Raw genomic sequence first — 24,426 nt, forward strand, 5'->3', positions numbered from 1 at the left:
ATTAGGAGTGTTGAGGAAAGAGAAGAGAGCAGGAAGAGGGAGGAGACAGAGATGTTCCCCAGAGACGTATGAAGAGTAACAGGCTTTGAAATGAGCCAAATGGCTTGATGAGTGTGTCTCACAACGGGAAAACCAGAGAGAGGCTTGAACTTGTAGTAACTGATGCTCAGGCCAGGTTCCAGGCAGTAACTAACCAGTGTCTGCCTGAGCTCCATGGGGGATGCCAGGCACGTCATAAAGACCGTTCTACACAGCCCACAGCTGGGGCGGGGTCTAACTTCTCACAGCTCAAAGTGTGGTCCACGGGCCAGAAGCACTGGCATCACCTGAGAGTTTGTGAGAAATGCAGAATCTTGGGCCCATCAGACCTCCTGACCCTGAATCTTTTAACAAATTTCCCAGGAGACTCCAGAGCACATCAAGGTTGGAGAAGCTCTGGTCCAATTAGCACTTAGCCCCGGAGACCCTTGGGAATTACCTGCTTCTAAGAGAACATTAATGGGCAACAGGCAGGAGGACCTCATAAAACAAGCAGGGGGAATGCAGAACTGGGCAGAAGGGGTTAAACCCCACTAATGAGCTGGCTCTGAGCTGCTGTCTAAAGGAAGGGGGGTGGGAATAGGCCAATAAGATGCAGAAGTTAAGTTGGGGTCCTTGACTTGGGATCCATCGCTGGGTTCATGGCTCACTTTGCCACTAACTGGAGGGCTGTGGTGAGGCCCAAAGGAGCTCGGATGAAAAGGCATTTGGGAAACTGTGAAACGCTAAACAGAGTGAGTCACCGTTGCTGCGTCCTGGTGTCCTCAGGAGACCCCACATAAGCCCGGCTTACCTGTTTCCTTTCCATCACCCAAAATGGTGAAAGCTGATCTCAGGCTACAAGAAATTGGACCAACCAAAGTCTCATGAGGATGTCATTTATTTTCTGATAATGTTTTAATGCGTCTGCCAGGATTTGAAGAAGGGAATGGATACCAGGTACAGTCAGGTGGGGGTGGTCCAAGGCTCCCCAAATCTCACATCCACCTACCTGCCAGGGAGCAGCGGCCTCCCACCCTGACTGCACATAAGAATCAGTGCTGTCCGGGGGCACCTGGTGGCTCAGTCAGTTACGTGTCTGACTTCGGCTCAGGTCATGATCTCACCGTTTGTGAGTTCAAGCCCCGCGACGGGCTCAGTGTTGACAGTGCAGAGCCTGGAGCCTGCTTCAGATTCTGTATCTCTCTCTCTCTGCCCCTCCCTTGCTTGTGCTCTGTCTCTCTCTCTCAAAAATAAACAAACATTTAAAAATAATCTTTAGATGGGAATGCAAACTGATGCAGCCACTCTGGAAAACAGTATGGAGGTTCCTCAAAAAACTAAAAATAGAACTACCCTACGACCCAGCAATTGCACCACTAGGCATTTATCCACGGGATACAGGTGTGCTGTTTCGAAGGGACACATGCACCCCAATGTTTATAGCAGCACTATCAATAATAGCCAAAGTATGGAAAGAGCCCAAATGTCCATCAATGGACGAATGGATAAAGAAGATGTGGTATATATATACAATGGAGTATTACTCGGCAATGAAGAATGAAATCTTGCCATTTGCAACTACGTGGATGGAACTGGAGGGTATTATGCTAAGTGAAATTAGTCAGGGAAAGACAAATATCATGACTTCACTGATATGAGGAATTTAAGGTACAAAACAGGTGAACATAAGGGAAAGGAAGAAAAAATAATATAAAAACAGGGAGGGGGACAAAAACATAAGAGACTCTTAAATACGGAGAACAAACAGGGTTATTAGAGGGGTTGTGGGAGGGGGGATGGGCTAAATGGGTAAGGGGCACTAAGGAATCTACTCCTGAAATCATTGTTGCACTATATGCTAACTAACTTGCATGTAAATTAAAAAAATAAATAAAGGGGCACCTGGGTGGCTCAGTCGGTTGAGCGTCTGACTTTGGCTCAGGTCACGATCTCATGTTTCATGAGTTCGAGCCCCACATCGGGCTCTGTACTGACAGCTCAGAGCCTGGAGCCTGCTTCGGATTCTGTGTCTCCCTCTCTCTGCCCCCTCCCCTGCTTGTGCTCTGTCTCAAAAATAAATAAATATGAAAAAAAAAAACTATTAGTCTCTATTTAAAAAATAACATACATACATACATACATACATACATACATACATAAATAAATAGAAGTTTAAAAAAACAATCTTTAGAAAAGAAAAAACAGGGGCGCCTGGGTGGCTCAGTCGGTTAAGCATCCAACTTCAGCTCAGGTCACGATCTCACGGTCCGTGAGTTCGAGCCCCACGTCGGGCTCTGGGCTGACGGCTCAGAGCCTGGAGCCTGCTTCGGATTCTGTGTCTCCTTCTCTCTCTGCCCCTCCCCCATTCATGTTCTGTCTCTCTCTGTCTCAAAAATAAATAAAAATGTTAAAAAAATTTTTAAAAGAAAAGAAAAAAGAATCCGTGCTGTCTGGACCACCACAATGGCTAAAATTAAAGGACAGACAATATCAAGTGTTGACAAGGACGCAGAGCAACCAGAACTGGCAAATGCAGCTGGTGGGGGTCGAAAACGGCCACTTTGGGAAACTGTTTGCCAGTGCCCTCCACAGTTCACCACATCACGTGCCTCAGACCAACGCTTCCGCTTTTGGGTACCCAGGCAACAGTGATGAGCGCAGGCGGCCACCAAAGACATGTGCGTGAATACCCATGGGGGTGGTACTCGCATTAGCCCCAAACCACCCCATATCCATCAACAGTGGAAAGACTAAATAAATGGTGCTACCCTGCCCAGAGCCCTGCTTCAGGACAAAGGTCTCCTCCCCCGCTGGGGGGAGTATTTATTGCTGAACTCTCAGTCCCTCCCCAAGAACTGCCCTCCACCTACAGACCCTTCCCGGCGGGCACTCACACCCAATGACGAACTGGTTGCCACCAGGCCTGGATCCCTCGCCTGAATGCAGGACACCTGTGATGTGCCACCACAGCCTCAGAGCCCCCCCATCCCGCCCCCACCCCCCCGGGGATCAAGGGAGGCCTGAGTTCAGCCTCTCCCTCTCTGCCCAGTCCCATGTCCCTCTTACCAGGGGTGTTCCTGAGAACACCTCCCAATGACCGTCCACAGATCATTTTAGTCTGTTTCCCCAGAACCCCAACCTGGCCAGTGGGTGCCAACGTGGTTCTAGGAAGCAGCCCCTGAACGCGGGGGTGGGGAGCTGTGTCCCCACCGGTGGCTGGCAGTGAGGACCAGGGCTGGGCAGGCAGAGAGCTGGCAGCAATGAAGCTGCTCACAGTTGCCCGGGCTGGCAGTGGAAGGGAGCACGCTGCCAGGGCAATACCTCTGGAGTGTGAGAGGCTGGGGGAGCAGTAATTCATTATAAAGCCCACGGAACGGGGCAGCTGTTCCTGGGGGCTCTCGTGCCCTGGAGAAAGCGAAGAGCTGAGAGCGAGTAATCACTAATTCAAGGCCCAGGGTGAAAGCCGAGGGCCTCCTTAGCTGCATATAAATTCTCTCCCGCAGCTGGAGGGGAGGGACTAGCTGAGGAATAGAGATACAGCTTAATTATAAGGGGAGCAGAATGTCAGAGAAGGTTGAATTCTCAGCCCCCGATGAGTCTGTGGCACCAAGGTCAGGCCTGGCTTGGGAAACAGCAGGACTTGGACGTGAGCCCTCAGGGCCTTCACGTTGAGGACCACGCTGCGGATCCCCCCTCAGATCTGCCCCCAAACCCCCTGGCCACCAGACCAGTGACTGGAGAAGGCACACCTCAGCCCGGCTGCGGGACGGAGCCACCATGCCTGGGAGGAAGCCAGGAGAGCACGCGGGGTGCCATCTGAGGGCTGGATCAAGGGGTGAGGTGGGCCACGGGGCTGGATAAGGGAGAGCGAATCCCACATATAAGGGTTACGGGGAGAAGGCAACGGCCACGGTGTTGAGAATCAGAAAGGCCGGGCAGCCGTGTCAGAGGGCGGAAGAGGGGCCCAAAGCCTGAGGCGAGTGGGCACGTTCGGTGGACATGCCAGTCAGGCCAGAAAACCACCAGATGTCTACCTCCTGCAGGACAGACGGACCCTCGCTTTGCCAAGGCCATAAGGAAAAGCAGTGCTGGGAGGGGTCCCGGCAGCCTGACAAGCTCAGGGCTGAGTGTCCTCTGGAGACCCGACTACAGCTGTTGTTACGGGACTAGGCGCCCCGACAGCGATGAGATGATAGGATCCCCAGATAAAAGGCCAGGGGGCAGTGCGGGGTCGTCAACAGTGAGGCGGGTGAGGTCACCACAACCGCCAGCAAGGTCAGAGCGGCAGCCGGGACAGTCTGGCCCGGAGAGCTTTGGAAGTGGCTCATGGTGGCCCCAGGGCCAGGCCGCCCGGGCAGCCAACAAGGACGCTGCCCCTTCTATACAATCAAAAGAAACCAAGGCCCGACGATCAACAGAAGTCGTGATCCTCTGCCCAATTTCCAGACCCGAGCAAGGTTTCGGATCCAAGTGACGGAAGCAGAGACCAGGTCCCCAGGAGGACGGGCCCGGTAACCCCAGACCAAATGTATGTGGTGCGAATTTTACCAATCCCTCCCCAGAGGGACTTACAGAGTCATTTATTCAGCTAAGCAGCTGTGGAGAAGGAGGAACACCCAGGCCTTCCAAGGGCTGTTAGATACAGGGTCCAGATAGATATAGGTCCCAGGGACCCAAACAGTCACCATGGCCCCCTGTTCAGGGGGAACATATGGAGGCCAGATGACAAATGCATTCCCACCCAGTGTCACTCCGTATGACCTTGGGGCGGTCACCTCCCCCGTCTGGGCCCTGCTGTCCACACTGCAGGTGAAGGGCCGTACAGGCCACAAGGCTGGAAGAGCAGGGTGTAGACTCACATCCCGGTGTCCACCCCTGGAGGAAGGCCCTTGGAATCCACCAGCCCCACTCAAATCTCAAGTCACCCTTGGGCCCGCGTTCTCATTTCTCATTTTCTGCAAAAGCGGGGATGGTGGCACCTACTTCACACAGCGGCTGTGAGAACCGCCACGGAGACCAATGTTTCATAACACCTGCCGCTTCCTCACTCCCAGCTGACGCCTGTGCTGTCGTTGGGAGGAAATGGGAGCGAGCAGTCTGCAGGCAGCACCCCCGCACTCGCTCGGCCCCCACCCAGCCCAGGCTCTGCCTCCCTCGCACCGGGCACCAGCCCCTGCCCTCCTGGCTCTCCAGCTGCAATGATCCCCCTCTACTGTGGGCTCGGGGTTTCCCTCCATACAGAATCTCTCCCATAAAGGGGGGAACAAGTGCTGTTTCTCTCATTTAAAAAAAAGGGGGGGGCACCTGGGTGGCTCAGTCAGTTGAGCGTCTGACTTCGGCTCAGGTCATGATCTCAATGGTTCATGGGTTCGAGCCCCGCGTCAGGCTCTATGCTGACAGCTCAGAGCCTGGAGCCTGCTTCGGATTCTGTGCCACCCTCTCTCTTTATCCCTCCCCCGCCTGTGCTCTGTCTCTCTCTCTCAAAAATAAATGCAACATTAAAAAAAGTTACAAAAAGATAAAACAATAAAACAAAAAAAGGTCCCCCCAGAGCTGCACACCATCCTCAGTGTCTGCCCTGTGAGCCTGCTCCTTTGGGTCACAGAGGGCGCTCCTGGGAAGGCCGTCTGGACGCCCCTTTGCCACTCCTTCCCCAACCCTCCAGTCAGGCTCTGGCCCTCACTGGCCATCAATGGCTCCCACAGTGCCAGAGCCCCAGCCCCTCCCAAACCCCCTCCCACAGCCACGTGACTGCCACCCCATGAGCCCTCACATCTGTGGCCTTCCTGCTTCTGACATCACACCCCTACTTCGATCTTTCCTTGGCTCTCCGACTTCTATGTGCCCTCACACCCAGGACTCAGCCCTGCGGCCTCTTCTCTTCCTTGGGTGCACCCATTCTCCAAGTGATCTCTTCCAGGCCCGTGGCTTTAAATGTCCCCCTCTTATATTTCTAGCCCCAACTCTGCCACTGAACTCGTCTCATATATTCAGCCACCTCCTCAACATGCTATTTGGATATCTAACAGGTTGACCTGTCCCCAACGAAACTTTTTTTTTTTTAATTTTTTTTTTTTAGAGAGAGAGCATGCACAAGCAGGGAAGGCAGCAGAGGGGGAGAGACAGAGACAGAGAGAGAGAGAGAGAGAGGGAGAATCCCAATCAGGCTCCATGCTGAGCAGGAGGGCTCAGGGCTTGATCCCAGGGACCCTACGACCATGACCTGAGCCAAAATCAAGAGTCAGACGCTCAGCGGCCTGAGCCACAGGCACCACCCCAATGGAACTATTGATTGCTCTGGGACCAGCTCCAAGCCTGGCCATCTCCATCCCAGAAAATGACACCACTGTTCACCCAAATGCTCAAACCAACGATGTAGATTCCTCTCCTCGTCTCACCCCCACATCCCACTGCCTCTCCCTTCAAAACATATTCAGAACCCAGCCACTCAGCGCCCCCTCTGCCACAGACGGTGTGTCAGCACCATCACCTCTTGCCTGCAGGACCGTGTGGCCCCCTCACAGGTCCCCCTTCCACCTCTGCTCCCTACCATCTGTTTGCCAGATGCTTCTCCTTTTACATCACAAATCTAACTTTGACATGTCACACCCCTGCTGAAGCCCTCCAGTGACCCGCCGTCTCCCTGAGAAAGATCCCAGGGCTTGCCCCGCCTGCAGGTGGAACGTGCAGGACCCCAACCTGTTTGCTGACCCTCACCCCCCGGCCACTCCCCCGGCCCCTTCTCCCCTCCAGGCACTTTGTCTTTTCTGTGTCCCTCACACACATCAGGCTCTTTCCTGCCCCAGGGCCTTTGAATGTGCCACTCCCCCGTGCTGGGATGCTCTTCCCCTAGTGTGTCCACAGGCCCACTTCCCTGCCTTGTCAGGCCTCTAATTCATGTCTCCAACCTCCAACCCATCTAAAACGCCAGCCCAGCCCTGTCACTCCCTGGCCCCTTACTTCCGTTTTATTTTTCCTTTGTAACACTCATCACTCCCCGATGTTACTTTCTTAATTAACAGACTTTCTTTTTAGAACAGTTTTAGGTTCACAGCAAAACTGAGTAGAAAATACAGAGGATTCCCACATACCCCACTTACCCCTGCCTCCAGTTTCCCGTGCCATCAACATCCCATCAATGTGCCACATTTGCTAAATCAATGGACCAACACTGACACATCAATACCAAGCATGGTCCATAGATTACACGAGCATTCACGCTTGGCATTGTACATTCTAGAGATGTTGACAAACGTATAATGACGTGTGCCCACCACGACAGAATCGTGTCATTGCCCTGAAAGTCACCTATTCATTCACCCATCCACCCCTCTCACCCTCCCTCCCTTTCCCCAAAGCCTTGGCAACCAATCATTGTCTTTTTATGGTCTCTGTGAGCTCTGTGGTCTCTGTGACATTCTTTTCCAGAATGTCATATAATTGGAGTCCTAAAGTATGTAGCCTTTTCTGACTGGCTTCTCTCACTTATTAATGTCTCTCAGGTTCCTCCATGTCTTTCATGGGCTTGATAGCTCATTTCTTTTGAGTCCTGATTAATATTCCATTGTCTGGGCATACCAGCTTATTTCCACATTCACCTCTTATAGGACATCTTGGTTACTTCTAAGTTTTGACAAGTGACATTCAAAATAAACAACAATAGGTTGGGGCGGCTGGGTGGCTCAGCCAGTTAAGCGTCTGACTTCGGCTCAGGTCATGATTTCATGGTTCGTGGGTTCCAGCCCTGTGTTAGGCTCTGTGCTGACAGCTCAGAGCCTGGAGCTTGTTTCAGATTCTGTGTCTCCCTCTGTCTCTGCCCTTCCCCCATCCACACTCTGTCTCTCTCTCCTTCAAAAATAAACAAACATTAAAAAAAAAAATAGTAGGTTAAAGGCACGGATGAGTCCTGCGTAAAGGAGACTCTTTACCTCGGGTGTACCTGGTTTTTCCCAAATTTGACCACTGACAATGCATCCAATGCATTGTACAATGCAACCTCCCACCCCCTGGGGCCACAGGAGCTCATCCCAGGAGGACAAGCTTCTCCTGGAAGGAAGAGAGGTTGAGAGCAATAAAGCAGAGCTGGGGGGCACTGAAGTAAAGGGAATGCTTGAGGCTGGGAGGTTTGGGGGATGTGGCCGGGCAGGGACTCCAAGAGCAGTAATGGGAACTGAACTGGGGACCTGACTCTGGTGCCCCACAGCTGCACAGCAGCTGGGGGCCCCCAGGCAGCCACCTCCCCTCTCTGCCTCTCAGTATCCCTGAGAAATGAAGGGATCGGGTAAGGCTGGTCCTTATAGCCCAAGGCCCTACTGCCCAAAGCTTCTGAGGCTATGGGTGGGTTCTTTGGTGGGTTTCTAGAATTCATAAAGCATAAAGCCTCTAACACCCAGACTGAGACTCTAATGGCCATTCCTCATTAAATGGACCCGCAGAGGAAAGACAACTCACAGAAATGGGAAAAACATGTTGGCAAATCATATATCTGCTACGCGTCTAGTATCTAGAATGTATCAAGAACTCTAAAACTCATCAATGAAAAAACAAAGTACCCAATGGCAAAATGGGAAAGGATATGGGAAGACATCTCCCCAAAGAAGATATACAAAAGGCCAATGAGCACATGAAAAGATGCTCAACATCAATAATCATTAGGAAAATGCCCATCGAGACCTCAATAAGATGTCACTTCACACCCGCTAGGGTGGCCATGACCAAAAAGACGGATGATAAAAAGCACTGGTGAGGATGAGGAGGAACTGGAACTTTCACACACTGCTGGTGGAAACGTAAATCAGCACAGTCTGAGAAACAGCTTGGTAGTTTCCTCAAAAACTTAAAGGTCGATTTATCGTGTGACCCCGGGTACATATCCAAGAAAAACGAAAGTATATGTCCACACAAAAACTTATACGTAAATGCTCACAGAAGCATTACTCATTACAACCAAAAGTCCATTACAACCAAAAGCCATTACAACTCAAATGTCCATTAATGCATCAATGGATTGATGGATTAAAGCCCGTTAATTTATCAATAAAACGTGTGTATCCACGCGATGGAATATTATTCAGTCATAAGAAGGAATGAAGCAGCTCTGTACTATGACGCCGGTGACCCTGAACCACATTACGCTACATGAAAGCAGCCAATCAGAAAAGTCTTGTAGCAGTCTACTTACCAGGGGCGCCCGGGTGGCTCAGTTGGCTGAGCGTCTGACTTTGGCACAGGTCATGATCTCACAGTTTGTGAGTTCTGGGGGCTCTGTCAGCCTGTCAACGCAGAGCCTGCTTTGGATCCTCTGTCCCTCTCTCTCTGCCCCTCCCCCACTAATACTCTGCTTTCTCAAAAAATAAATAAAAATATTTTTAAAAAAAGGAGTCCACTTACTGGATATCCAGGAAAATTAAGTTTATAGGGACAGGGAGGAGACTGGTGGCTGCCAGGAGCTTGAGGGAGGGGAACTGAGGAGTAATTGGCTCGAGGGTATGGGGTTCCTTTCTGGAGTGATGGAAATGTTCTGGAATTAGATAGTGGTGACGTGGCACAACTTTGTGAATGTGCTAAAAGCCACCGGATTATACATTTTAAAAGGGATAAAATTGTATAGATATGGAATTATATCTCAATTTAAAAAATATGTATCTATACCCCACAGCTCTTCAAAGAAATGGCTGATTGCAGCTCTGCAGAGACTAGAACATCTTCATTCCAGAAAGCAAGGAAACTTCTAAACACAGTGTGTTTTGTGTGAAAAGGATGCCAGAGGCATCCCACTGGCCGAAGATGGGATAACTTAGGCATTATGCTGAGACTGTGTCTTCCTCTCTTTCTGTGTCTTCCTCTCTTTCTGCCCCTTCCCTGCTTGCACTCTCTCTCTCTCTTTTTCAAGAGTGAACAAACATTAAAAAAAGAAAAAAAAAAAAAAGAAGAATGCTCCGAGTGGCATTTTTCACCATAGCCACATATCAGAAACAACCCGGATGCGTGTAAGCACTAGCCTGGAGAATTAAATCACGGTCTGTTCACATATTGGAACACTATACAACAAAGAAAAATGAAATAATTACTACTACAAAGAACACTCTAGATGCATGGTAAAAAGAAAATGCTAATTGAAAAAAAACAGCCATGAAAGAATAATAATTCCGTTAATTAAAATTCACTTTTGTTATTTTTAATTTTTTAGCGTTTATTTATTTTGGGGACAGAATACAAGTGGGGGAGGGGCAGAGAGAGAGGGAGACAGAAGATCCAAAGTGCACTTCCCGCTGACAGCAGATAACCCGATGCAGGGCTTGAACTCACGAACCGTGAGATCATGACCTGAGCCAAAATCAAGAGTTGAACACTTAACCAACTGAGCCATCCAGATGCCCCTCCGTTAATTAAAATTCAAAGAGAGACCTAACTATTTGGTTTTGGATGCATACTTACATGGTAAAAACAAAAACCAAGCAGCTAGTAACACTAACTATTTAGAACGGTGGTCCCTCTGGGAGAGGGGCCCAGTGGGGGACAAGGGTGCGAGGGGGGGGGGGTCTCTTAGAACTGTAGCAATTTTTTTGACCTACATGGTAGTGACAAGGATGTTGGGTTTGTATTAATTTTTTTTTAATCTTTATTTATTTTTGAGAGAGAGAGAGACAGCGTGTGAGCAGGGGAGGAGCAGAGAGAGAGGGAGACACAGAATCTAAAGCAGGCTCCAGGTTCTGAGCTGTCAGCCCAGAGCCCAACGCGGGGCTCGAACTCACGAACCATGAGATCATGACCTGAGCCAAAGTCAAACAGTCAACCAACTGAGCCACCCAGGCGCCCCGGCTTTGTACTGATCTGTTAAAATGTATAACCTGTTTTATACACTTTTATATTTTAAAATGGGAAAAATACTCACTGGTCTCCTTTGGAGGTTGCCAGAACACGAACTCGTTGACTTTATAACTGATCAACAAAGGGAAAGAATCAAGCCTTTATCCTGCTAAACACACTATATTTCAGAAGAACGAAATAAACGAAGAGGCAAAGTTCTTTACAGAAGTCTAGCTTATGCAAACAAAATGATCAAATTAGAAAATCACCATCTGGTGAGGAGGAAAATGTGACAGAAATCAGACGTTAACTTGCAGTAAAGGTGGGGTGGCCATGGCTCTGGGGGCTCTCACCTCCCCTGCACCCCTCCAGCTGCTGTGGGGGGCACCTCACCTGCCTGCAGACCATAGCTCTCCAGCCATGCAGGCCACACTAGGAGCAGAGAAACGGCTCCACTGGCTACACCAACTGGGTGACAGGCTAATTTGCATGTGCTTTGCATGCTATTTCATGTCCAGAATTTGCACAAATATGCCTGGAGCTCTGCCAAGGGGGCCACAGGCCTCTCCTTGGCGCAGCCCCGGGAGGGAGCCTCTAGGCCTGAGGCTTGGGACAGAGCCTGGCCTCCAGTGCCCAGCTCAGCTGAACAATGTTTCAGAGCGGCTTGGGGATGGGGTAGAAAAAGGGTCCTAGGGGGAGCAGGGGTCTCAAGGATCTGGAGCTGATGCAGGTTGGGGCACCCACGCCATCCTACTGCCTCACAGACCCACATCACCAAGGCAGCGTGGGGGGCTCTCCACCCTTAACATCCCTCAGGCATTGCCTCAGTTTCTCCCTATTGGGCTCGCCTTGACCCTGTGTGGGGGGGTGGTAAGGCGTAAAGAAGCCTGCTGTGATTTGTCGCCCCACTCCCAGTCCTGTCCAGGGGCACCCAGGCCAAGCCAGCTTTGCAGCTTACCAGGCCAGCTGGTATGAGGGGGAGGGGCCCTCAATGCCCAGGCCAGCTGGGACTGGCCCAAGGGCCCACCCGGCCAGTCAGGACGGTGACAAAGGGGCTGGGAGGCAATGCAGGGCAGATGGAGGAACCCTAGGCCCTGTAGGGTCGGGGAGACCTCCCCTCAGAAGTGCCCGTCTGGGGCCCAGCCAAGTGGGGCAGGTGAGATGGCAGCTGGTCACCCAACACTTGGGGAGCAGGCAAGGGGAACAGCCTGGTGTCCGATGGAGCTCCTGATAGAGGTGACACCAGATATCCCGCTGTGGGTGGAGCTGGGGGAGGGGAGGTGGGAGTGAGAGTTGCGTTCAGACCCTGTTGGAGTCCCAGCTCTATCACGCATTCGCTAGGGACCCTGGCCCGAAGCCTGAGGCCCCTCTGCAGCCTCAGCTTGCCCATCTGAAATGGGTGCTGTGACCCTGCGGTGTGTGAATGCACACAAAGAGCCTAGCACAGTGCCCAGCACACAGGAAGTGCTCAACGGGCACCGCGTGTTGTCCATGTTGTCATTGCAGAGGCTGGGGCTCAGGGCTCCTCGGGGGTCAGCAGGGTGCGGACAACAGGAGAGGGGGTTCTCGTCACTGAATGGCCAGCAGCCGGTTCAGTAGGGCACACGGTACTGGATACCTGCTGGCTGAACGGAAGTGTGAGAGGACAACTAGGAACCAGCAGCCACTAAGACGTTAACCAGCCAGTCAGAGGGTCCCCTGGAAGAATCTGAGCTCCAATCCCAGGTCTGTCCCTTCTTGGCTGTGCCATCCCAGGCAAGTCATTCCACGATCTCACCCCCAGGACCTCGACTTCCTCATCTATCAAACAGGAATAATGGCCACTAATAGATCCCTCCCTCACAGCTGATGGCCGGACGGGGAGCAGCAAATGGGTATGAAAACGGAGGAGGTGTGCACGATGCCCTAGACCGCTGTCCCCCTTCGGAGAGTTGGCCGAGGCTTCTGGGTGAGCCGCCTCCTCACCCGAGATGCCCAAGAGGTCATGCCCTCCCCGGGGAGCAGCCAATGACTGCCCGGTAAGGGGGTACACAGTGGCCTGGCTCCTTGCTTGCCTCAAGGCAGGACGACCCCACCCCTGGCACTTGCTGCACCCCTCTCGAGCACTCTGCAGGCTCCCTCCCACCCTTCTGTGAGCTGCCTGCAATAAATCACTTGCCCGGGAATCCCTGTCTCCGATTATGCTTCCCTATGCTTCCCGCATCTGACCTAGGACAGGAAGTATTTTGTAAACCCTGAAGCATTGTTTTATTTTCCAGGAAATGCTGAAAAGAGAGGAGCTGACCAAGAATCATGTAAGGGGAAGAGGAGGTCTGCTCTGCGGGCAGTCATGCTGCCCTGCCCTCACGAGCTCCCAGGGAGGCAGGGGAGACAGACAGGAAACCAACAACATCGTAACATCAGGGACGGGTAAGTGCTATGAAGGAAACGAAAGCAGGGGGCAGAGGGTGGAGAATAATGGCAGCTACTTTAGGTGAGATGCTCTGGGAAGGCCTCTCTGAGGAGGTGACGAGGGCAGAGATGTGAAACATCAGAAGCCATGCTGACCTCTGCAGCCAGGCACAGGGAACAGCAGTGCAAAGGCCCTGAGGCAGGAGGATATCTGATACATCCAAAACCGGCGGGGAGCCCAGTGAGGTAGGAGTGAGTGGCATGAGATGAGGTCAGCAGTAGTGAGCAGCAAGCCATGCAGGGCCTTGTAGACTGTTATAGGACTTTTTATAGGACTTTGGGTTTTATTCCAAATACGAGGGAGTCATTGAAGTTTTGAGCAGAGGAGGGACATGATCTGACTGAGGTTTTGAAAGGGTCTCTTTGGCTGCTAGGGCAAGGAGAGAGGCAAGGGAGACCAGGCAGAGGCTGCTGCAATAATCCAGGAAAGCCACAGTGGCGGTTCAGAAGGGAGGGTGGCAATGGACAACATGGTGAGAAGTGGTCAGACTCTGGGCGTCATGAAGGTAGAGTCAGGAGGGCTTACTGAACAGAGCGTGAAGGGGAGTCAGAAGACAGATGAATCCAACTACCCAATTTACAGAGGGGACAGAAGAACATGTTAATCCACACCACGGAGATACAACCAACAAAATCCGGCTGCGGGAAATTCCAGGGGACAAATAACCTGGTTTCTCCTACAGATAAATTGCCAAGGATGAAGGAAAAGATGGAGAGGGAACCTATGGACTAAAAGAGACTGAGACAGGGGTGCCTGGATGGCCCAGCCGGCCAAGCGTCTGACTCTTGATTTCGGCTCAGGTCATGATCTCACGGTTCGTGAGTTTGAGCCCTGCATTGGGCTCTGTGTTCACAGTGCAGAACCTGCTTGAGATTCTCTCTCTCTCGTTCTCTCTCTGCCCCTCCCCAACTGTCTCTCTAAACAATAAATAAACATTTTTTTAAAGGGAAAAAAAGAGACTAACACATCAACCAATAACAATATGTAAATCTTATTTGGATCTTGAGTCAAGTAAGCCATAAAAAGAAAAAAGAAAGAAAGAAAGAAAGAAAGAAAGGAAGGAAGGAAGGAAGAAAGAAAGAAAGAAAGGTCTGCAATAACTGGGAACATGAATACTCAATGGATATGTGACAACATAAAGGAAAGGAAAGTTTCTTCTTAGGTATAATAATGGTACTGTGCTTATGTTGGGAAAAGTCTTTATCACTTAGAGATACATCTTGGTATATTTGTAATGAACTGATGCCTTGGAGTGATCCCACCCAGTTTGAATTACTAGGGGAAAAGGAGAATAGGGGGCAGAAACGAAACAAGACTGGCCATCAATTGATAGGAGTTGTAGCTGAGCAACGGGTACATGGTGGTTCGGGATACTATTCTTTCTACTTTTGTAAATGTTTATATTTTCCCATAATAAAAAGTTCAAAATGTAAAGAACAGAAGAGGAAACTGAGTCCCAAGGCAAGGTGTTGAATGGCCCAAGGCCCCTGCATGAGTCAGTATAAGGGCCAGGACCTCACCCTGTCGCTCCCCCCCTCGCCCCTGCCCCCAGCCCATGCTCCTGCCCTCCCTCAGCTGTCTCTCTTCTCCAGTGGTTGGTCAAGGTTGGACTGAGGCAGGCCAAGGGCAGGGTGGGTGGCCCTGGGAGGGCCCAGGTGGGACAGAAGGGAGCTGAGGGGCTCTGGGCCACCTGTCCCAGAAAGTCCAATGAGGCCAATGGCTTCAAATATTTGGCATATTCCCCACCAGCCTCATTTCCCACTTCCTCCCTCAGGTTCTTACACTGACTTCCTCCCCAGAGCCCCCTACAGCCCACCTCTCCAGCCTATGCACCTTTGTCCCTACTGTCACTTTGCCTGGAAGGCACCTTCCACCTCTACGAATCTACCAGCTTTTTCCTTCCGGATCTACCTCCCGCAGAAGACCTTCCATGGTCTTCGGGAGCATGCCTCCTCTTCACTCCCTAACGACAGGTGCCATGGCGTAGAGGTCAAGAGCGGAGCCTCTAGATCCAGACCGCATGGGTGTGAATCCTGCCTCAGCCACTTACTCGCAGTGTGACCTCAGGCGAGTCACTTAACTTCAGTTTCCACATCTGTAAAATGGGTATAACCTTGTAAGGTTACTAAGGAAACTAAATGAGTTAAAAAATACGATGAAGAAAATAGTGCCTGGCACATGTCAGTGGACCTCAGGCCCCCTTGGGCCCCCTGGCACTGCTGTCCAGTGCCTCCCTCCTTCGTCTCCCCCGCAGGAGACCTCAGTACCACGCACACGGTGGGTGCCCAACACCACTTTCATGGAGACTTGGCTTCTGCAATGCTTCTGCCTTCCTGACACCCAGACTTCCCTTAGCCCCTTGCCCATCCCACCAGGTTGCATCCACCCCAGGAAGGCAAGGAAGGAAAGGAGAAAGAGGGGTCCCAGGAGGCCAGGAGAAACTGGTCCCATGAGGGGCCCAGTTCAAAACCAGCCACAAACAAAAATTTAAACCCAAGTGGCAGCATCCGACACAAACGCCGTCAAACTAAGGGGAAAGCAATTCAAACGCTCATTTTTTACGATTTCTAAGAAAAACCCCAGATATCATCAAGTATAATTTTAATTATGTTTTTATGAGTAATGACATTTGCTGTCAGAAAAGGCAAACAGCACGGCATGGCTGAAACGAAAAGGAAACATTCCCCATCTTGCTTGGCACTGAGCCTCCTAATACCTGCCCCCAGAGGTAAGCTCTGATAACGACGGGGTACACAGCCTTCCAGACATTTCTATGCAGTGTGGACACAGAGGTACACATGTATATATATTTTTTAACGGACTCATACTAAATATGCTATTCTACAAAGTCACTTGCCTCAACCTGCCATACCTGCTGACCATCTGTTCTTTCTGGTCAGATCTCCAAGCCTCTAAAACAGTGGCTGGCACCCGGGAGGCACTCAGTGGAGACTCACTGACCAAATGGAAGAACTGAACAGCTGCCTAAAATCACACGGGCCGGAGAGGTCCTAACTACACCACCGGCCCTCCTGATGTGGCTCTGCCACACTGACCGTCTCCACCCAGCTGTCTTTGCACCCCACTACGAGGGCACCTGGGGGAGAAACTGCCAGATCAAAGCTTTGATTACTATGGCCCACCTATCCTCCCCCGCTGAGGTGAGACTTCCGGTTTCCCACACTCTCTGCCACCTAAGAGCTTTATTATGATGAGGACTTTGATTTCTCGAATGCATTAACATTATTATAGTGACGCCACCCTTGATCATCGAATCTCCTTTTGTGCCTCCTGAATAAATGAGAGCACGGCCGGTATTTCTGAGCGGCACCAGAGAACCAAACTCCACAAATGAGGAGTTATTCTCTCGGCAGTAAACAAACAGTTTGCGGACACAAAATTCGAAACCGTCTCGTTGATTTCGAAAAGAGGGATACTTTAATTTCTTTTTAACCGTCAGCTTCAAACCAGTAGCGATTGAGCCCGTCCACAGTACAAAAGAAGAGAAAATTAGGACCCCCCCCACACTTCACCTCTCTTTCTCTTTACCCCTCTCCATTCCCTCTATAGGGTAGCCAGATGTAGCAACTAAAAATGCAAGACACCTACTTAAATTTACTTCCAGATAAACAACAAATAAAATTCCTAGTGCGAGTGCATTCCACGCAATATTTAGGGCACGCTTGTACTAAACAAATTTGTGGTTTCTCTGAAGGTCAAATGTAACTGGGCATCCTGGATTTACTTTATCCAGTAAGCCTACCGCAGCACCCCCTGCCCCCAGCATTTTAACATGAAGTGATTTTTAAACTTTATTTATTTTATTTTTTTAATGTTTATTTACTTGGGGAGAGCAGGGGAGAGGCAGAGAGAGACGGAATCCCAAGCAGGACCCTGTCAGCACAGAGCCCGGCAGGGGGCTCGTGAACTGTGAGATCATGACCTGAGCTGAAATCAAGAGTTGCGGCAAACTGACTGAGCCACCCAAGCGCCCCAATATCAAGTGATTTTTAAAGAGTACCCGAGGCCTCCTCTGCCCTCCCAGCCATCAGGCAGCCCACTGGCCCTGCCACCCAAGAGGTCTAGGGAGGCACCCCTCCGCCACGCCCACGGGCACACTCCCCGCCTCTCCCTCCCCCCTCCCAGATGGCCCCACCAACCTCCCTGGCCGTTAGAGTTCCACCCCCTCAGAGCCAGGTTCCTGCTGGTCTTCTCCCCTTGTGGATTCCTTCCCACCCGTCCTTTCTGGTGGTAAGCTCTGTCTCTGGTCCCAGCTGCCGGAGGGGGGGGGGGGTAGGTGATGCCAGCACATGACCCTTGGCTAGCAGCCCCTCATTGCCGCTGCTGCAGAACCACCCGCCTAAGGGCAAGCCCAGGGCCCCACCCAGAGCCTGATGGGTGTTGAGGTCTAGCTGCCTGACCATCAAGTTCTGCTCGAAAGGGCCGCTCTAGCTCCAGAGCTCATGGTGGGTCCCTGAGGTTGTCCGTGGCCGCCTGCATCGGAGCTCTGCTTCTCCCTCCACCCCATCCTGCCTGCTTCCTTCCCTGGTGTCCACGGGCAAGGCTCAGGGACACCCCTCCCCCCCCCCCCCCACCTACACACTGATCCCCCTCACTTTCTACCCGGCCTGTCCTCAGTCCCCATCTCCCCCCACCCCTGCCCCAGTCTGCTGCCCCCCCTGGCTGGAAACCAGCCACAAAGTGCCTACATCAAGTGGGTCTGATGCTGGCTGATGGAGTTTGCTTGGCTTTCCAGTACATTCTACATTTTCCACAATAAACACATATTATTTTGGGAATAAGAAAATAAAAGCTTTTTTTTTTTTTTAATTTAAGAAAAATGTAAAACCAAATCAAGCACCCCTCCTCCACCTGGCACACCCACTCCTTCCCCACCCCCCCAACCTGCCCCCTCATCCTGTTTCCCCGGGGGAGGCTTCCCCCAAATGGGTGAACGCCCCCACCCCAAGTGCTCTCCCCTGTCCCACCAGGTCCACAGGCCCTTTCACCTCTCCAGTGAAGGCTTTCTACCAGCAGCTTATCCCTCCTGTGGGGCTATATGCAAATTTATGACTGGTTTCCAACAACTCCTGTGGGGGAGAAGAAAAATGCTGTATGTGTCCCGAGGTTGGTGACATGAGGGGCCACATTCACTCATTCCCTAAGGGAGCTAGGGCTATCCGGTGCCAGGCACTGGGGACACTGGGAACAGGACACAGACCCTGCCCTTGGACTTCAAGGCCTTTGGGGTGGGAGAAGGCGGGGCAACAAACAAATGCCCCGGAGGGTGCTATGGGGGAGGGGGGCGCTGAGCAGCAGGCCCAGGTAGAGAAACTTCTGGGAGGAACAGAAGTCTCAGCCACCCCAGGGTGAGAAGAAATGTGTAGGGAGGAGGAGGGAGAGTGTTCTAGTGGGGGGGGGGGGGGGACAGCCTGTGCACAGGCCTGCAGGTGAGAGAAGCATGACTTATTTGAGGAACTGAGAGCAGTTCAGAGCAGCTGGAGGGCAGAGGGAGGGTGAAAAGAAAGAGGAAACACAGGCTTGGGGAGGGCAACGGTGCCAGTTTTAGGAGATTGCCCTTTGTCCATTTGCAGGATGCAGAGCAGGGTCAGCTCTGCATCCTACAAAGGTGACCCTCCTGCTCCTTGAGATTGGTTAGTATTCTCAGCAGCCGCAACCCCCAGTCACACTTAATCTTGCACCTCCCACCCACAGCGCCTGAACTTTAGTCACTGAGGACCTGAAACCTGCATCTCCGTGGAGACAGCAAGCCCCCAGCAGCCAGCTTCACAGCCCTCTTGCTCTTGCAATAGAGAATACAGGTTAAGAGCATGGACTCTGGAGCCAAAGTTCAAATCCGAGCTCCTCCACTTTCAGACTGTGTGACCTTGGACAGATCACTTCTCTGTGCCTCAGTCTCCCCTTTTGTAAAATGGGGATAATAGCGTCCCTACTTCATTGGGCTTTTGTGAGGATTGAATGAGTTAATAGTTGGAATAGGACCTGGCACAAGACGAATGCTGTGTGCTGGTAGTTTCTACTGTTATTACTGCACCCTCTTCTCGAGACCCCCCCCCCCCCAGGGCCAACCCCTTCCAGGCACTAACACATCCCCCCCTTGCCTCTCCCTACCCCTGAAGCACCCCTCCATGCTTCCTTACCCTCTCCATTACTAGGAGCCAAGACAGCCAGGGAGGGGGATCCTTGGGGTTCTAGAACAATCACACTCTGACCTGCGCCTGGGGCCTCACCCCAGCTCCCTGGAGCCCAGTGGAGAGAGCACTGGACTTGGAGCCAGGAACTAAGTGCCATCCCTGGCTCTGCTGCTGACCTTCTCTGGGCCTCAGTCTCCCCCTCTGCAAGTCCAGGACAAGAACATCTTGCAGATGTCTTGGCTGTCAAAGGAGCAACAAGGGCCAGAAAGAAACTCTGCACATGTCCATACCCGTCATAGACCTCAGAACCCCTGGCCTCTTCTTCTGGCCTGGGTTTCTTCCTCCACACGATGGAATCAGGAGATTTTCTCTGAGCTCGCCACGAGGACCCCAGAAGCTGAAGATGGCCTGGCTTGGGACTTCCCAAACTCCCTGAAGCTGACCAGAACTTTCCCAAAGGCTGAGACAGAGACAGAGACAGAGACCTCTGGTCTGAGCTGAGCACCCCAGGAAGAAAATGCCAACCCAGGGGCCTGAGGGAAGCCAGACTTCTACCAGGCCTTCCACCAAGCCTAGATTAGACCAGGGCACTCAAACCAGGGGCCCAAAAAGACCCTCTGAAGCCATCGGGACTGTGACGTTTATCTCCAAATGTCATCACTATCCATCAGCCGCAGGACCAGAAAGGGCCTAAATGGGACTGTCTGATTTTGGTGGCTCTTAGTCCTGGGGGATGGAAGGAAAGCCCCAGAGGAGGCTCACTCCCCAGCTTCAGGTTGCCAGCTACTTCCCATAGTCCAAATTCATTCATTCACTCATTCTACAAACATTTACTCGGTGCCAGGCCCTGGTCAGGTTCAGGGTCAATGGCAGAAGTGAATGGAACAGATTCCTACCCTGAAGTCACCTCTGGTCCAGAGGGTGACAGACAAGACATAAAGAACTAAACCACAAGGCAGACTAGGTTGAAGAATGCAGGGCAGGAGGCAAGGATCTCACCTGGGGTATCACGAAGCTTCCTGGAGGGGGTGGTTTGTGAGTGGTGATTTGCATGTGATGGGAAGGTCAGGTGGGCCTTTGGAAGGCATAGAACTTCCAAAATCATTGACGGTTCTGTTTGCACCCCGGCTGTGCCAGAGCCAGGGCAATGTAGGTTATTTATGGTTGTGCCCAGAGAAAAGCGGCCACATGTGTCACTGCACGTGGGGTGCAGAGCTGGGCTGTGGGGGTAGGGGGCAGCCGGGGCTTGAAGCTGGGTCTGGCCAAGCTCTAGGGTTTGCCACTGTGCCCCTCACACCCTGATGACTCTTTAATCTTTTCCTGCCCTCCTAAGGCAAAAATAAGAGGGAGAGGGTTCCAACCGGCAGCAAGTGGCCTGGGGGATAGGGAGGAGAGCAGTGTCAGAAAGACCATGGCTTCTGCTGTATTTGCAGACTACTTAGCATCACCTCCTTCTCTCCTCCCCACTCCCATCCCAGCTATGAGGGAAGGGGTAGAGAGACAGAAGAAAATGTCTTTAATTGTAAACCAGACACGGCATAGGGCGCATCAACTGCTGTGTTTCTCCCAGCCCACTCTGATCCATAAATAGCTTACGCACCAAGCTGGCATAAGCCCACCCGCCCTGCTGGGACCACACCGCCCCAGGCCAGAGACTCGGAACCCCCGGGCCTGGGTCCCAGCTTCCCCAGGAACCTATTTCCTGCGTTTTCCCCAGGGTAAAGGCCTCCGCTGCTAGCTGCCTTTCCCAAGGGGCCGGGCGCAGGGGCATCCTGGCATTGCCTGGGTGATGCCCGCGAGCCCCGGTGCCTGCAAGGCAGCCCCGGCGCGCTCCCACCTCTCTCCAGTGCCCAATCCCCGAGGTATCAGCCTCTGCGCCCACCGCAGACCCGCATCCCTAACTGGCCCCCTCCCTCCGCACCCTCTCTCCCAGGGCCAGACCCCCTACCTGGGCGCAGGAGGGCCCGGCACCATCGGCGGCGCCACGGGGCAGAGCGGGGCGTCTGGGGCCGGCCTCAAGCCCGGACGACTTCCCGGGGGAAGAGGAGGCTGCGCCGCCGCCGCCGCCGCCGCCACCGCCGCCGCCACCGCGTCTCTCCGGACCGCGCCGGGGCTGCGGGAAGGAGGAAGGTCAGAGCCGAGGAGGCGGGGGGGAGGAAGGAGGAGGCGTGCACAGATGGGCGCAGATTAGAGAGGCATTTTTAGCGAGCCAATGGCAGCTCGGCGCAGGGCGGCGCGGTGCCTGCGCAGGTGCCGAGGAGGCAGCTCCCGGCTTAGCAGGCGCCCGCGCAGGGGGGATCCGCTCCCCCAGGTCCCCGGCCGGCGCCCGCCTCCAGGGGCTGCTCCCGGCGGGCGCCCGCCCGCCCCTCGTCCCCCCTCCCCAGCCCCCCTGCAACGGCTCTCCGGAGCCGGGGGCGTCGCTCCCCTCCTCTCATTGCCCTTTCCACACCTTCTGGGACATTCTTCCGGCCCTGACCGTCCGTCTGTCGGTTTCTGGCCTTTCCTAATCCTACGTGTTCTGGTACGAGCGGGTGCGTGTATGGTGAGAGTGAGTGTGTGTGTGTGTGTGTGTGTGCGCGAGCGCGCTCTGGAGGGACGGCCCCTCCTCCCCCATCCCATCCTCCCCCGCCCCCACATCACCTTCGCCCAGAAGTGCCCCCGTTGACCCCATGGGGCAGGCATTAAACCTCGTGCCCTAGTTCCTGTTGGACCTGCTGTCCCCAAGATAGACCCTAGGCCATCTCCTTGGGGCTGGGGTGGGGGGGGGAGGGTTGTTGTAACCCCCACCGGCTTTGCCTTGACCCCTCGCTCTTCTTGCCCTGAACCGGGAATGTTTCGGGGAGCGTGGACACTGCAGGGAGACTGGGGCAGCTCTCTTCACTGTGGATAGATGCAAGGGGCTGATGATTTATTCAACACCGATCTGTTGAGAGCCTATCTTGTGCAAGGCACCACCGGGGCTGGGCTCCCTCCGGTAGAGTGCAAAACAGACCAAATCTCTACCCTCAGGCAGAGCATGTGTGAGGGGAAAATGCTGAGTATAATAAATAGTATAAAGAATATGTTTTAAGATTGTATGCACAAAGTAGGAAAATAAAGCTAGGGAAAGGGGAAGATAATGGGAGTGTTCACAGGGTGATTAGGTACTAGGCATTTATGGGGAACTGGGGTGGCTGAATTTGATTGTAAGCCCCTCAGGTGGTCCTGCAAACTCTCCTTAGCCACAGACCTCACCACTCCCTATTGTGTGTACCTGGGCTGATCACACATGCTTCCTGCCATCCCTCTCCCATCCTCCGTCACCAGAGGCACCGAATGAAATTCATGACCCTAGTGACCAGGGGGAATGCCCACGTGCAGCATTTGTTCAATGAGAATTCTCTGAGTACTGATTTCCTGTTAGGTGTTAGAGCCTGGAGGAAGTCAACACCTAGTTAGGGGGGCCAGATGACAGTACCTACCCCAAGGATGAAGAGGATAGCCACATGAGTGCACAACGTCCCAGAGAAGGTCAAAGGGCTCTGGTTTAGGGTCATCCAGGAAGGCTTCCTGAAGGAGGCAGTATCCCGATGAGTGTGCTGGGATTCTGATGAGCCAGATGGGGCAAGAGGCAGCAAAGGATTATTGAGACAGGCCAGCAAAGCCAGGAGACATTTGGCAGATGGCTGGGCTGGGGTCCCAGAGCATAATGGACACCCTCCATGTAAGGAATACGTTCATGTCTGGAGCTGATGAAATCCCACCATCTTCCACACCCTAGCAGTTCCTGGTTCCAGTTGCCCTCCCATCAACCTGGAATTTCCCATTGCCAGGAGGAGATGTGTTGAGCATGTAGAGGAGAAATCATGGACTCCACTCAATTGCTCGTTTGCTGGCTAAAAAAGGACATATTACTTAACCCCTCTGAGGTTTAACTTCCTTATCTTAATAAGCTGTGTGACGACTTACTTAATCGATCTATGCCTTGGTTCCCTTGTTTGGAAAATGGACACGGCAACACCTGCCTCACAGGTCCTGTGAATGTTACACAAGACAATAAAGATGAATTGCTTAGCACATAAGTACTCAGAGACTTTTCTTGTTTTTATTATCACGATAATTACACTTGCTTCACAGGGTTGTTGGAATTAGACAAAGGATGTCAGGCACCTAGTTTAGTGCCTGGAACATAACAGGTGTGAAATAAATCGTGACTATTATTACCATTAACTACATGTACCCCCAAATCTCTCCCCTTTTGGTCTACCATGGTGCTGTGACGTTCCTGTTAGAATTTTCTTAATGTGAGGAGGCTAATTCCCCAAGAGCTCTTAAAATACAGTCTGGGATGGATAGACTACAATACTAGCCCCTCCCTACATTAGCCTGCTTTGATGTAGATGGAATGGAGCCCAGGACTGGTATGTTTTAAAAAGGTAGTAAAATCCAGAGCATGGGACACTGACGGATAAAAGGCGCTCGGTGTCCCTTGGCAGCCAGGCATTTGGTGGAGGATGGTAAGAGTGGGAAGGGTATGGGTATTCCCAGGGGATGGGGTCATAATGCAGAGGGGAAGAAGGGCTAGGGGGCTGGAGGTTGACAGAAGCTGAAACCAGTTAGGGCAGCTGTGGGAAGGAGAATAGAGGGTTAGACCTGAGGGGGCAGATGATGGAGAGAACAGTAGGGAAGTGAAGAGGCTGACAGGCTGGGCTTACTCCCCTTGAAGTTGAGATATGCCCAGCCTAGAATTGAGACCCTAGCAGCCCAAGCCCTGGGGGAAAAAAAAAATTGGAGTGGAAAACACACACACACTGGTCCATGTGTAAACAAAATAACATTTTATTTTGGAAATTGACACAGAATTTCCATGCTTCTTAAAATTGAACTAGCTTCCTTCTCGATTTTCTGATTGTAAAACTTATGCTTATCAGAGCTGACCACTCCCATCTCTCTCCCCCCTTATTGTTCTGTGCCCCATCCAGAGAATAATATTTATCTGTTTCACTCTTC

The 24,426-nt window shown here is 52.3% G+C and overlaps 1 protein-coding gene across 1 annotated transcript in view; it reads right to left on the minus strand.

Annotated features, from left to right (window-relative positions):
- The window catches only part of PACSIN1 (protein kinase C and casein kinase substrate in neurons 1), a 52,721-nt gene extending 31,145 nt beyond the window's left edge, over positions 1-21,576 (minus strand). Inside the window, exon 1 of the mRNA XM_027057953.2 lies at positions 21,386-21,576. The gene's annotated coding sequence lies outside the window, so the exon portion shown is untranslated. The remainder of the gene's footprint in view (positions 1-21,385) is intronic.
- Positions 21,577-24,426: the final 2,850 nt, after the last annotated feature.

Source organism: Acinonyx jubatus, chromosome B2 (genome assembly GCF_027475565.1).
Source record: "Acinonyx jubatus isolate Ajub_Pintada_27869175 chromosome B2, VMU_Ajub_asm_v1.0, whole genome shotgun sequence".
Lineage (NCBI taxonomy): Eukaryota > Metazoa > Chordata > Mammalia > Carnivora > Felidae > Acinonyx > Acinonyx jubatus.